The following is a 16,203-nucleotide window of genomic DNA, read 5'->3' as shown; positions in this document are numbered from 1 at the left end:
TCCAGTCCATCCACTTGACCGTCGTACCCCATCCTTTTCAACTCCTTACGCACAGTCTTCGTGCTGACTGACCGCTGGTAGCACTTTGGACCTCACGGGTGACTCCTTCCGCTAATTTCAAGCGTCTTTTACAGCTTCCCCACAGTGCTCGACGGCTCCTGTCCGTCATTACGTGGTCTTGGTTTAGCTCTTGTTGTTCCTTCGCGTTTTCACTTCGCAATACAATCGCTAATAATGAACTTTATCACCTTTAGAAGCGTTGAAATGTTCCTGTGATGGGTTTGTTACTCAAGGGACATACAGTGAGTAGTCCGCGTCCGACGTCACTGGTATCTCGCGACCGACCTATTTGCTGTTCCTGCTTCTCTACTCATATACACTCCCGGCCTCTCCTATACTGGCGGGCCCGTCTCACGTGACATCTACTGGTCAGTTCTGCATTACGTCGATCTAATCTGTTGATTAGGTAGCCTATATATAAATAAATTGTCATTCATTAACTTCACTTGGGCTCCAGGGTACCGTGAATGGAAAACATAGATCTTTGGATGCCATAGTTTCTTCATTGTGCTCAAAACATTTTCCAGCAAGTAGATAAAGGAAGTCATTACAAAGGAGAACAAGCTCGAATAGAGAAGGGATTCCACCGTGCCCTTATCATAGGGATCACTCCCTCAATGGCAATAAGTGAATAATGGTACCATTCGTAGATTGTTGCGAAAACAGGAACTACTACACTCTCGCTACCAGTGAGGTCCTAGAGATGCTGGTAGGGAAATGTTAATAGCAACTCTTGCTTCTACAAGAGAGGCCATGCATGAAGCCTACAATAATTTCATAATCAGATAGCGGTTAAAAATTTGTAAGAAAATCGTAGGAACTATTGGTCTTCGTGAAGCCACTGAACAGATCCAAACCTTCTATCCACTCTCTCGTGGATCCGTTAGTGTCGAGACTGAAGACAGCAGACAGAAAGCAGTAATTTTAAATTTCGCATTTACAAAGACATTACTACCGTACCAAGGTTTGACTGCCGCATAGACTAAAAAATGAGCGGCCGGCCGGTGTGGCCGTGCGGTTAAAGGCGCTTCAGTCTGGAACCGCGTGACCGCTACGGTCGCAGGTTCGAATCCTGCCTCGGGCATGGATGTGTGTGATGTCCTTAGGTTAGTTAGGTTTAATTAGTTCTAAGTTCTAGGCAACTGATGACCTCAGAACTTAAGTAGCATAGTGCTCAGAGCCATTTAAAAAATGAGCGATGTAGATATTAGCATACTCGGTACTGAAAAATACAAGGGTTGGACAAGTATGTGGAAACACCGAGGGTAATGTATGCTAGAGCATCAATACAGGTTGCGCTACCGTAGTTGACCACAAACGGGACGTACAATGTCCTCAATACATAACAAGTGTCAGTCGCAGTCAAAACAGCGTTCTGTGTAGTTGTAAGAGCATTACGTCCCAGCGAAGTAAATTGGAACGTTGGAAAGTTGTTGATTCTTATAAGGTGGGTGCTTCCATAACCAAAGTAGTCGAAATATTTCGTGTTTCAAGAGGCATGGTATCGAAGATTTGTACCGAATACAGGGAAAGCGTAAAAACATATCCACTAAGGCACAACAAACACTAAAGTGTGTGTTGAATGATCGTGACAGACTGTTGTTGAACATGATTGTGACGCAGAATAAGAGGAAGACAGCTGCAAAAATCAGTGCAGAACTGAATGTAACACTCCTGAACCCTCTCAGCACCAACACAACAGAATGGGAGCTCCATAAACTGGGAATTACAGGGCGAACTGGAATTCTAAAATCACTCATTAGTGACGCAAATTCCCAAAACAGGAAAACGCGGCACTGAAGCCATAAAACCTGGACCATGAAGGAATGGAAGAAAGTCATTTGGTCGGGTGAATCTTGTTGCAGACTGTTTATAGCTTCTGGCCGAGTTTACATCCTAAGAGTGAAACATGGCGTACGTTAGCCATATCGCAGTATTCCTTGGGTCCCATGGTTACTACGAAGGGCACTTTATTGCCAAGGATTATGCGAGCGTTTTTGCTGAACAGGTTCGTCCCATGATACAATATTTGTTCCCTAAGGTGATGCTGCTGTTCACATAGCTCACATCGTCCAGAAGTATTTTTGTCAGCATGGTGATGAATTTTCTCATCTCCCCTAATCACCATAGTCGCTAGATCTCGATGTTATTGAGCCTTCGTGGTCCGCTTTTAAGAGAAGGGTGCGTGATCGCTCTCGACCTCCATCATCTTATCTGAACTTGTCACTATTTTGCAGTAAGAATGGTATAAAATTCCCGCGAAAACCATACAGGACCTGTATTTATCTATTCTGAGACAACTAGAAGCTGTTTTGGATGCTAACGGGTTTCCTACACCATATTAGGTATGGTAATCTATTGTGTTGAGCGCAAGTCACTCCCGTTTACAAAAACGGTAATATATTGGATGCACACAATGATAGATCAAAATTGCTAATGTCCAACTGTTGTAGGATCCTAGAACACATTTTGAGATCAAAAATTGTTATGTTCCTGGAGGAAAAGAAGCTCCTCTCAAAGAATCAGAAGAATCAGTTTCGTGAAACAGCTTGCTTTATTCATACACATCATCTTGGAAACAATAGACGCTGGTGAACAAGTAGATTGCGTCTTTCTAGATTTCAGTAAAGCGTTCGACAACTATCATACGGAATATCTAGGCAAGTACGTGATTGGCGCAAAGAATATTTGACTATTAGAAATCACCACGTTATACTGGACTTCGAATCTTCCGCAGAAACGGAAGTAAATTAGTGATCGTGTGTGCTCCTAGGAAGTGTAGTAGAACCGCTGGCGTCTTCGGTATATATAAACGGGTTATCAGATTGGAACAGCAACACTGCAAGATTGTGAAGGATAAGAAGGCGCATTCAGTTGTGCATTCAGGAAAATGTGTACTCGTTTGATCACTTCATTTAAATGGATATTCGCCATCAGAACTTCCATCTGAATACATCCAGTTGTGTACAGCAGGTTGCATCCACCCGTAAACGTTGAACGTTTCCAACTAAAATTGATAAAACTTTGGTTAAAATTGATTTGTACGCAGTTCGTTTAAATACATCAGCTGCTTAATACAAAATAGTAATATTCTGTCAAAAAAATAAGAATCGTTGCAGTAACTCACTGGTAAATAACTAAACAAAATATGTTCGTAATGCCACAGAAAAGATAACGGTTCTTATGTTTACTTATCTCAGTAAATATTTGTTTTACTTGCTATTTTCTAAGATACAGAGAAATCATATTTTAAACACACTGCATATATAAACGTGTTATCAGATAGGAACAGCAACACTACAAGAGTTTGAAGGACAGAATAAAGCTACAAGTGAAATACAGTGCCCAGAAAAATTAGGGGAACATGACTTTGGGCGTCTGCCATACTCCACTGACAAATAATTGAACACGGTGTATGTTATCAAATTACCTATTTATCTTTCACAAATTAAAAGTACACAACAAAACGTCATATGTTCTCTATCGTTTACATAAAAAGAACTGAAAAGTCCGACAAGTGTCGAAAACAAAGTGGAAACAGTAATTCATTTCGTCGTCGTGGGTGCTTTTCATTGGACTTCGAGAGCTTCAGTAACATACAGTACTGGCCATTAAAATTGCTACACCAAGAAGAAATGCAGATGAAAAACGGATATTCATTGGACAAATATATTATACTAGAACTGACATGTGATTACATTTTCACGCAATTTGGGTGCATAGATCCTGAGAAAGCAGTACCCAAAACAACCACCTCTGGCCATATTAACGGCCTTGATACGCCTGGGCATTGAGTCAAACAGAGCTTGGATAGCGTGTACAGGTACTGCTGCCCATGCAGCTTCAACACGATACCACAGTTCATCAAGAGTAGTGACTGGCGTATTGTGACGAGCCAGTTGCTTGTCCAACATTGACCAGACGTTTTCACTTGGTGAGAGATCTGGAGAGTGTGCTGGCCAGGGCAGCAGTCGAACATTTTCTGTATCCAGAAAGGCCCTTACAGGACCTATAACATGCGGTCGTGCATTATCCTGCTGAAATGTAGGGTTTCGCAGGGATCGAATGAAGGGTGGAGCCAAGGGTCGTAACACATCTGAAATGTAACGTCCACTGTTCAAAGTGCCGACAATGCGAACAAGAGGTGACCCGAGACGTGTAACCAATGGCACCCCATACCATCACGCCGCGTGATACGCCAGTATGGCGATGACGAATACACGCTTCCAATGTGTGCTCACCGCGATGTCGCCAAACACGGATGCGGCCATCATGATGCTGTAAACAGAACTTGGATTCATCCGAAAAAATGACGTTTTGCCATTCGTGCACCCAGGTTCGTCGTTGAATACACAATCGCAGGCGCTCCTGTGTGTGATGCAGCGTCAAGGGTAACCGCAGCCATGGTCTCCGAGCTGATAGTCCATGCTGCTGCAAACGTCGTCGAACTGTTCGTGCAGATGGTTGTTGTCTTGCAAACGTCCCCATCTGTTGACTCAGGGATCGAGACGTGGCTACACGATCCGTTACAACCATGCGGATAAGATGCCTGTCATCTCGACTGCTAGTGAAACGAGGCCGTTGGGATCCAGCACGGCGTTCCGTATTACCCTCCTGAACCCACCGATTCCATATTCTGCTAACAGTTATGGGATCTCGACCAACGCGAGCAGCAATGTCGCGATATGATAAACTGCAATCGCGATAGGCTACAATCCGACCTTTATCAAAGTCGGAAACGTGATGGTACGCATTTCTCCTCCTTACACGAGGCATCACAACAACGTTTCACCAGGCAACGCCGGTCAACTGCTGTTTGTGCGTGAGAAATCGGTTGGAAACTTTCCTCATGTCAGCACGTTGTAGGTGTCGCCACCGGCGCCAACCTTGTGTGAATGCTCTGAAAAGCTAATAATTTGCGTATCACAGCATCTTCTTCCTGTGGGTTAAATTTCGCGTCTGAAGCACGTCATCTCCGTTGTGTAGCAATTTTAATGGGCAGTAGTGTATATGGGCGTCGTGAGTGTTTATCACTGCCTGACAATTCTGTGAGATGCTCCGTGTAAGTCTGCGAGGGTGCCCTGTGGTATCCATTCCCATTCTTCAGTGATAGTTCTAGGTGAGTCTGTTGTAGAACAGGACGACCTCGAACACCTTTGTCAAGCACGTCCCACATATGCACGAGGGGGTTTAGGCAGGGACTCACCGCCGTTCATTCCATTACGCTAATGTCTAGACTTCGCAAGACATCCCGGCTAAAGCCCGCCATATGGCCCCTGCCATTAGAAGGATTTCAGTGTCACCATCGTATGCAGGATTCACCATATGGTCCAGCAGGATCTATTCGATTTACTGCGTGGCTGTCAGGCGACCATGGACAACGACAAGATCCGTACGGTTTTCAACACTGACGCCTTCTTAGACGAAGAGATCCTGTAAAATATAAGCACTGCAGGTGAAAATGGGAGTCCCCCACCAGTGCTGAGAGAATAGTTCGACGGACGATCAAACGGATTAAATGTTCACGTAGGTCACACAAACAAATTTGCCACGAGGGTTCCTGAAGTTAATTGAGTAATAGCTGATGATTATTATCGACTGTTTATACATTCCTAGACTTTTCCTTTGGCAGTTACATTGTCAGTTTGTTAAAGAATCAACGAGAATAAACTGTCAATCTAACTGTCCGAAGTATTTCACGAAAAACTTGTAACAAATAGAAGTTACGTGAATTATTACAGCCTAGCAATGAATAGACAATCGACAGTTGACTCACTGATGAAATATGGGCATCTGTTCCAACTAGACGTTTACCTGAGGAGCTTGTAGTAAGGAAGAAGCCCTACTTGATAAAGTATTTGCAGCTTGCCAGGAGTAATTCATTATAAAATAAAGGAAGCGTACACGAAGAGAGGAATACACCACAACTTTGAATTGATACACATGATACGCTTTCCCTAAGCGAAGATTACAAGATCCTGAGCCATATATCACATACTACGGAGACACTTTTGTCATCTACAGTCACGTACAGGCGATGTAGCGCTGTGGTAAAGATTGTGGATTCGCATTCGGAAAGAGCAGGGTTCACATCGCCGTCAGATCATTCAGATTTATGTTTTCCGTGGATGCCCTTAGTCAGTGGAGACAAATACATGGTGATTCGTGTTTAAAAGGACACGGCCGATTTCCTTCCCATCATTTCCATCCGAGTTTGTGCTACGTCTCGAATGACTTGTTCCTCGACAGGATGCTACTATATGACTTTCCTTCCTTTCTACCACTACATGGGAAACAAATTGTATGGAAAAATTGGAGGCTACCGATTTGAATTCCAAAGAAAGCCGGACACACGAGATATCATTGTGACTACGGAAAATCTAAAGACAGGACAAAGGCAACTTGATGCTGTCTATTGACATTGCACAATGTGTTTGGCTATGTAACTGGAATACGCTCTTTAAAGTTTACAGAGACACAGTGGTGTATTAGAAGACAATGGACAGGATGGACTGTAGGCAAGCGTATCCTAAGATGACAGACAGGGTTGTAGATACTAACCATTATTCCTTGGGGGTATGTTCTGTGAGGGAATTCTGTGTGGAAGTTGATGACAGGGAAATCTTGAAAAATGACTGATACCGGTCTGAAGACCAAAGGCCAAGGGTTGCTGACAGTCCCGTCGACATTTCAGCACTACTGGAGGAGCAGTTGGAGACTGGTATGAATGTAGCCTACGTACATTGCTCTAGGTGCTTGGGGGGAGGGTGAACTATGGTGGAGTATTACATTATTTTGCTGGAATACGCCATTTTGGTATCCTGGTCATGACAGGTATGACAGTAGGGTTTTACTATTCCTGGCGCATAATGACGGTCATTGAGTCATTAACTACTACCAAATCAGTCTAGTTGTTACATCTAATAGCCCCTAATAGCATACTATGATTCCAGGAGTTGGGCATGTGTGCTCTCGAGAATATTTGTTTCTTGTGACCTCTTCAACTGGTCACCTATGGAACGTTGAAGTTCATTTGACAGCCACAAACAGAAGCGAGACTCATCGATGAACACCACAGAACGTTACTAAATGTCCCGTTTGACTCACGCAAGACTGTTGTTTCTGGTATCCTATCAGAGGTAAGCGACGCATGACAAGTCGAGAACTCAAACCAGCTTCCAATAATCTGTTCCCGAAGGTTCGTGATCACACTGCGCCTATCATCCATCTACTCGTCGGAGCCAGTTGAATAGTGTTACGATTTTCTCGTGGCGTACTTTGTCTGGAAGGATCCGTGCCCTACTACTTTTTGCCACTGTATTGTCCTGAGTCCATCTTGTCATCACTCGTTCTGCAGTTTTGGCACCACAGCCAAATGTCTGTCCTCTCTGTCGGTATGATGCTCCTATGACCTTCATGGCGGCGATCAGACCTGCAGCTGCACGTCCTCTGGGCACGCTATTTTGCGACGTTTATTTGAGAAGTTCAGTAACGCTAGACATATCCAGTAACCACTTGAGTGTCTCGTATACTCACAGGGGGCGGGGGAGGAGGGGGGGGGGGAGCAAGCGTGGGATAGACTTTTTGAAACCATCGGTGGTGTAAGTAAGGGTCCCAAGTATCAGTCTCTGCAGCCATTATTCACCCACCTCGGTTGTTTGTAAGTAATCGACGTAAAAGTTTCGCTCCATGCTCTAGAGCAGGAGTAGTCAATCTTTTTACTTGCCGCTCACATTTGTACCTTTGATAGTAGCAAAATTTTCTAACCGCCCACCAGTTTCACAGTAATGGTGATTTATAAAGTAGGGAAGTAACTTAATAAAATTTATAAAGCAGAGTTACAAAACGTCAAAGCACAGAATCTACACCTATATCTACGTGATTACTCTGCACTTTACAATTAAGTGCCTAGCATGGGTTCATTGAACCACCTTCAAGCTATCTATGTACCGTTCCACTCTCGGAACAACACGTGCGGAAAACGAACACTTAAATATTTTCGTGCGAGCTCTGATTTCTCTTATTTTATTATGGTGATCATTTTCCCCTATGTAGGTGGGCACCAACAAAATATTTTCAAACTCTGAAGAGAAAGTTGGTGATCGAAATTTCATGAGAAGTTCCCGCCGCAGCGAAGAAGGCCTTTGTTTTAACAACTGCCACTCCAGTTCGTTTACCATATCCGTGGCACTCTCTCCCCTATTCCGCGATAGTACAAAACGAGCCCTCATTCTTTGAATAATTACTTATCAGATAATATATTTCAAAATGTTAGAAACTTAATGGAAATGTTTTATAACATCTACCGCGTACGCCCAACATGGGAACGGCCATTAGTGGGCGGTAGGGACCAGGCTGACTAAAGAAAAATGGTTCAAATGGCTCTGAGGACTATGGGACTCAACATCTGAGGTCATCAGTCCCCTTAAACCCAACTAACCTAATGACATCACACACATCCATGCCCGAGGCAAGATTGGAACCTGCGACCGTAGCGGTCGCGCTGTTCCAAACCGAAGCGCCTAGAAACCCTCGGCCACACCGGCCGGCCCAGGCTGACTACCGTTGCTTGGAACCGAAGAAGTAATAGTGTTACTCTGTGCGGTTGTGCAGTGTAGTGGTTAAGATAATGCCTGGTGTGCTGCAGGTTGTGAGTTCGACTCCTATCAGGTGCTTTGTCATTTTTATTTTTAAACCTTTATCGAAATGACTTTGATCATTATTCTTATTCAGTAAATTGGTTTAAATATAATTTTTATTTCTAATCCCTTACCCCGCTATTCTAATCATCGTATTAACTATTTTATTTGCTGACATTTTTCTACCTCCTCCTCCTTATTTCATTTGGAATATTTGCCCTTGTGATTTTAAATATTTTTATGTATTAACTTCTTCTGTTCTATCATTTTGTGTTTTCGTCATATTACTGCATTCATTATTTCTGTCCCTCATTTTGCTTTAATATCGCTTTATGCATAATCACTTCTTTCGTTTTAATAGTCACCTGCGTTATTTAATCTATAGTGTGACAAAAATTTATGTTTATATGACGATTACCACCCAAAAAATGTGCATCTTGTAACGAAAATACGTATTTTACAGCATTGCACAGCCAATGTAAATAAATTATTTCGTATTTTATTTTTTAACCGATAGATCGAGGATTTTCAAATGTTAAAATATTATAACAGAAAAATAAAAATAATTAAAATCACATGCACAACCGGCCGGAGTGGCCGAACGGTTCTAGGCGCTTCAGTCCTGAACCGGGCGACCGCTGCGGTCGCAGGTTCGAATCCTGCCTCGGGCATGGGTGTGTGTGATGTCCTTAGGTTAGTTAGGTTTAAGTAGTTCTAAGTTCTAGGGGGCTGATGACCTCAGAAGTCAAGTCCCAAGGTGCTCAGAGCCATTTGAACATGCACGAAGATTCCAAATTAAAAAAAAATTATAGGAAGAAGAACTGAGAGAAAGTATAAGCTTAGTACGATGATTAAGATGACGTAACAAGGTAGTAGAAATTTAAAAAAATATTACATTGAAATGAATTAATTGATGCCCAAAGTCATTCCAATAAAAATTTAAAAATAAAAGTCTCCCATGCACCTGATAGGATTTGAACACACAAAGTTCACCACGTCACAAACGCATCTTAATCACTAAGCTACACTTGACAGCACTATTATCTTTTGGATTCCTAGCATTAAGTGATAACGTTTTTCGTCGATTGATCGCAAATCGATTAATCGCAAATGAGGTCCGACTTGGATGAATGGCTGCAATATGTGCAACCTAGTACCCTAACCTACAGCACCGTATAGACGGCTTCAAAAAATCAGTCCCACTTCTGGGGAGCTGCACATGTCAGACCACTGTTCGCCGTAGAAATGCCATTTTTGCGCGCGGCGATGAAATTTTGTTCAGTTTTGCACAGGGTGGAAACCTAGGGGTACGAGTTGTGCGTTGGGTGAGACGCGGACGACACGGTGCAGGCTGCCCGCGCCGGCCACAGGTGCGGGCGTCGCGTGGTACCGCGTGGCGTGGCGTGCCGCGACCTCGCGGCCCGTATCGATTGCGCACGCCCGGCGTGCCGCAGACGACGCGCTGCCGCTGCCGCTGCCGCTGCCGCGACGCTCTCGTTCATCCCTGCAGGCACGGCCTCCGCACGGGCTGCACTCCTACCATTCTTACAGTTTACCACAGCATTTGTCGAGGTTCTGTTCTGTCCAGTAGTGAACATTGCGATCTGATCAACTCGAGAGAGGCGAGCCTCAAGTTGGTATATCTAACTCAGTCGCCTCGATGGAATCCCTAGGTTAACTAGAAACCCAGGGGATAGCGCCTTGTTGTCCCTCGTTGCCAGATCTTATGTATTTTTTTGTGTGCTACTTAAGTTTTTTTGCTACGGACCTGGGAATGGGAAGTTGTGTAGTTCTTTATGAAATACCACACAAGGAAACCACACGCTGAGCGAGCTTCCTAGCGTGACGGCTGATGCACTATCAGTCCCTCCCATTGGCAGGTATCTACACGAACACTTCTAGACATTTGTGGCGTGTTTCATAGACATTACTAATCCAGATAGCCGGCCGTGGTGGCCGAGCGGTTGTAGGCGCTACAGTCTGGAACCGCGAGACCACTACGGTCGCAGGTTCGAATCCTGCCTCGGGCATGGATGTGTGTGATGTCCTTAGGTTAGTTAGGTTTAAGCTGTTCTAAGTTCTAGGGGACTGATGACCTCAGAAGTCCCATAGTGCTCAGACCTATTTTTGAACTAACCCACATTGCCTTTGCAAGTATACCGCTGCCTCGAGGAATATTTGGCTTACAGGGCCCAGTACGTTATTCGGACAAGAAGTGTTACACAGAAACGAAAGTAACAACTGTTGTGTATCGAGGAAGCACAAGTAGGGAGCTCTAATGTTTTCAATATACGAGAATGATATATAAGACGAGATCAGCAGCACTGTGAAATGTTCACTGACGATACTGGTGTGTACAGGAAAGTATCGTCTTTGGAAGATCGTACGGAACAGCAGACACATTGCACAAAACTTCCGCTCGGCGTAATGAACGACATCGCTCTTTAAATGAAAGGTAGTGCTTATAACAAAGATTAAGATTCATACATTTTTTGACCAGAAGAGAAGTGGTGAGCATCTTGAGCACGTCTGAGCCTGTAAATCGTAAGAAGAGTTACGAAACGGAACGATTACATAAAGTCAGTATTAGGTATGGCGAATACAGGGCTTCGGATAGCTCACACGAAGCGTAAACAGACATGCTCAGAGAACTTAAACGGAAATACTTGGGAGGAAGACGATGTAGTTCTTGTGAAACCCTTTGGAATGTATTGAGAGAACCTGTATTCGTAGTCGACTGTACAACCGTTAAACTGCCACTAAAGTACGTCTCGTGCAGGAGTCATGAAAATAAGAGAGACAACAGAACGTTGAGAGCCACGCACATAGTAATCTTCCCTCGCTCAATACACAGATCGAACTGAAAAGACAATCAATAATATTGGTACGATGTACCCTTCTCCTTACTCTGTACAGTGGCCTGCAGAGTGTGTATGTAGCTGTTTGGTTATTGGATAAACACTTATCTTCCTTTTTTTTCACGACGAGTAGTAACAATAACCTATTCCATTTCAGTATCGAATTTCGTCCGACATAATGATTTTCTGCTTCCGTTCCAACGCGCTGCTTTTAACATTCTTTAATCCACTTTACTATCAGAGGACGTCCGACACGTTTCCTCAGGTAATATGGGCCCTGTACAGGTGGAGCAATATTTCTCAGTAGGTTCAAAATGGTTCAAATGCCTCTGAGCACTATGGGACTTAACACCTGAGGTCATCAGGCCCCTAGAACTTAGAACTACTTAAACCTAACTAACCTAAGGACATCACACACATCCATGCCCGAGGCAGGATTCGAACCTGCGGCCGTAGCAGTCGCGCGGTTCCGGACTGCAGCACCTAGAACCGGTCGCCCACCGCGGCCGGCTTTCTCAGTAGGCCAACCATTTTGTTGTGTGCAAGTGTGCGCGTCGTTTATGAACAACTTTTGCTTGTACAACACTGACAGCTGGAAGTCGTGTTAAGTGAAGATCGTGGGGCGATGAAAGAATTTGGCCATCCAGGAGGGCTAAGTGATGAGTGTAGACAGATAAAACTCTTCTTTATGTCGTAGTGTCTACAAGTTAACGTTGAAGAAAACAGTGACAAACAGTAAGTGTCAAACGAAAAACATAAAAGCAAAAACAGTTGCTATTCTGTGTAACCCACTGTAGACATTAAAATAGGATGAGCAGATTAATTTCCAAAATCAAAATATGGGACATAAATTAGTAGTTGAAATGGAAGACATTTTTAGAAACTTTTGTTAATAGGCCTACCATATCTAGTAGATTTGTTGCTTTATGCTACATTATTGGAGAGATCATCAGCTAAAATGAGGGACAATCCCGTAAAATATGGGGCGCCTTATCACCCTATATTAAAATTTTCAGGTCTGTCCTGTTAATACGTAACCCATTTAAGCTCACAAATAATTACTCAACGCCCGTGGTAACTTAACGCTTATTGCCATTAGCAGAAAAATTGTTCTGCAAATGGCTGACCATTGCCCCTAACGGCCAGGTATAAGCGCCCTGTCATATTTCTTTCCGCGAACAAATACAAGCCGGACACGTAGTTCAGAAACAACCCGAAACATGTTACCTTCTCGGCTACCCCGTTCAGTCCAAACAACAGCGCACAGTATATCACATCCTCTTGGTCGGAAACTATTTGGCGCTTCCCAGGTAAACAAAATGTTACCTCATTTTATATGATATCGATTCTGGCAGACACTCATACTTATTGATAATAGCCTTACAGTTCTCGGATTGCACCGTCATTTTAAGGGCTGGCTGGACTGCAATTTGAGTGCAATTTTCATTTAGTACGGGATATACTGTAATCAGTTTTCCTCATTGTTGGTGTCTGCTTTTATTGAATGGCTCTCCACGTTGCGGACATCATACGAAATTAACACGCCCTTTATTAACTGAATCCCTCCAGTAGGCATAACATAAGGTATTTTCCTTTGATATCAGATGCATCCGTGGCCACGTTGCTACTCGCAGCATGTTCATACTGACGTCAAAGGCTGCCTAAATACCCACATCTCTCCCTTTGCCTCCATTTAAGCACAGAGGATACATCAGCTACCGTTGCCTGGTAACGCCGCCACAACATGGTACACATTTGTCGCAAAAAACAGTTTGCAAAGAAATGCCCCCATTGAAATTTCAAAATAACCCCTTTGAGATACTTTTTACTTCATGCAACTATGTTCAGTGATGCTTAGAGTATAGTCATATTATGCAATCGCCCAGTAATTCTTAATGAGCCTGTACTTAACAGCTAGCCATAGCATTTCTTTCGCTGGTTTTGACAAAGGTACAGATCTTAATTTGGCGCATGGATTGACGTCCCGTATTTTTGCCATGGTTTAAGATCTACGTCAAAAATTGTCGATTTACGTTTTTGATGGTAATGCGGAAACCGGATTCTGACAGATTTGCAAATTATTAATTCTTCACTTTTTGTGTCAATCGTACTTTGAAGGTTTGGATCACCTGTTTCAACAATATAATCACTAAAGCTTTTTTTTATTTTTTTTTAAATATGGTCTGGGGTACAAGACAGTAAAAGTAACTTTCACCAAAGAACTACTACTGGACTGCATTAACATTGACACAGCTCCACAGAGGGGCCATTGTTAAAGATACCGAAAGATGATATACGCTGAAGTTACGCAATAGATATTTTCTGGGAAAAAGAAAAAATAGTTGATTCTACACAGAAAATATTTTCTTACACTCTATGAACTGTAGAGGAAACCAAATAAAGCTGTAATTTACCATCCGTTCAAGAGTCTTTTGTGTACAGCTAATAACAACAGCGCGGTAATTGTTTGGTCTCTAAAAGTTTTTCCCTATTCTGATCCGTCAGTTATTATTGAAATGACGAGATGCTGCCTGTTAGAACATTTTTTATTAAATAATCGGAAAGAATGTGGTTAACGTCAGCCAAAGGTGATGCAACATGTCGTTAAGTATTTGATAAGGCCATGGAAGTGTTCCACAGACCACAGTCGGGGCTCTTTTCCAGTCCCACATTGAGGATTGGCGGCTCTATATTTCCTCTTCATTTGAGTGATTATTTAACCTTCCTTCGTACATGGTCGAAGAATCGCTAAGAAACCTGGTCTCTCACTAAAATACTAATATTTACAAAGTGTTACACTCCATTGGCTACCGTTTGTCAACGTGATAATCAGTGATCCGTTCTGCCTTTTTCCCAAACCATCTCACCTTTCCGAAACTTGTGTAGTTGGGATGGGACGGTTAACAGAGAGTAACATTTATCACCAAGATCCTGACTTATTTGGTTGACATATGCGTACTTCTTATGTCGGTATCCGGCGTGTTGGCAGATTTTGTGCTGACGACTCATATTTGAACTTGACAGAGTCAGTCATCAGTCTCTCATTGCAGAGCAACATTTCCTGCCCTACTGAGAGACAGGCTGCGTTTCTACGTGGTTTCAAGATACTAGTATGGATTATCCAACAGTCTGATGAAACAGATTAGTTACATGACGCACCATATTCCAGACATTGTCGTCGTGTTTAAGGCCGTAGTAGCTCTGCAGGGAGCTTGTTTACCTAACTGAGCATCCAATTCATAACTTCGCTAACCCCGAATCCAGCCTGCACTGGCCTAGCCACTTGACGTGCTCACCGCGTGGCACCTCTGGAGGGTACTTGTAGATGACAGACGCTGTCGACACGGCATTATACCTCAGCGCGCCCTTGTAAAGGAAGTTCAGATATCGCGCGCAGTTACGTGGGCATAGAGGCAGATGATCGCTGCGTGGAGTACTTCAGAAATTTCCTGTGTGTGTATAAGAAGTTTCCATACAGTAAAATTCCATGATAAATACTTGTCCCGCTATCAAGTTCAAAAATGGCTCTGAGCACTATGGGACTTAACTTCTGAGGTCATCAGTCCCCTAGAACTTAGAAATACTTAAACCTAACTAACCTAAGGACATCACACACCTCCATGCCCGTGGCAGGATTCGAACCTGCGACCGTAGCGGTCGCGCGGTTCCAGACTGTAGCGCCTAGAACAGCTCGGCCACACCGGCCGGCCCGGTATCAGGGATTAGGGACAGGCAGCATCAGACCAGCCATAAGACATGTCGCAGTGGGAAACTGGAAGGAAATTCAAAGGAATCATCTCGGCATTCACTTAAGTGATTTAGGAAAATCTAGGAAAATACAAATCTTGATGCCTGGACGGGGATTTTAACCTGTGTCCTCCCGTGTCTTACACTAGCACGTAACAGTGCTCACTGACGATCTGATGCAGCGCACGCCCATTATATACCCGTATCTGGGTGATTACTTGGTGATCTGCGGACAGTACTAATGCATGCTTGTACCCGTCACAGATCACTGCAACTCAAGTGATTTACGTAACCGTTGATGGTATGTATGAGCTCGAAACTGCGTCTACGTTGCACTGTTTCTTCTAGCTGCTTAACGTATTGTGCCAGTCGTTGTGATTATACGAAATCCTTGTGTCTCAGCAGAGGTCATGTGGCGGCGGAAAAATGAGTGGCCAATGAGTGTGAGATCGAAGTAGGATTCATCAAATAAACTGTCCGGTTATGGCGAATCTTCATTAAAATAATCTCAGAAAATAAGTTACCCTGACTTCAAGCTACTATGAGGTTCATCCTGCAGACTGACAACTAATTAATCACCTGCCTAAGTTGTCGGAGGACAGTATTCGAAAGGTACGTTGTCAGAATATCATTTCACCCATAACGCCGCTCTTCATTTTAGTAGTTCATGTGTACTTGCAAGGGTGACTGCACCTTGTTTTAGTCCTCCTCAGAAATGAATGGAAAAAATCTTTGACAACACGGGAGATCCAATTGGAGTTCTCGAACACGAGATTTCCCCGTAACAGACGGACACTTCGATTCCTCAGCTGCGGAAACATAGAAGAGTCCTGAGAAGAGAGCTCACATGTACGTGGTATTCTTGCAAGCGATCCACTTTTATGTTTGAATGTTTTAAT

The 16,203-nt window shown here is 43.5% G+C and overlaps 1 protein-coding gene across 3 annotated transcripts in view; it reads left to right on the top strand.

Moving 5' to 3' along the window:
* LOC124613182 (patj homolog) overlaps nucleotides 1-16,203 on the top strand; it is a 475,849-nt gene that overhangs the window by 156,176 nt on the left and 303,470 nt on the right. The gene's annotated exons all lie outside the window — the stretch shown is intronic.

The sequence above is a fragment of the Schistocerca americana genome, chromosome 4, assembly GCF_021461395.2.
Source record: "Schistocerca americana isolate TAMUIC-IGC-003095 chromosome 4, iqSchAmer2.1, whole genome shotgun sequence".
Lineage (NCBI taxonomy): Eukaryota > Metazoa > Arthropoda > Insecta > Orthoptera > Acrididae > Schistocerca > Schistocerca americana.
The sequence above is the reverse complement of the archived record's forward strand: the minus strand, read 5'-3'. Positions and strand labels throughout refer to the sequence as shown.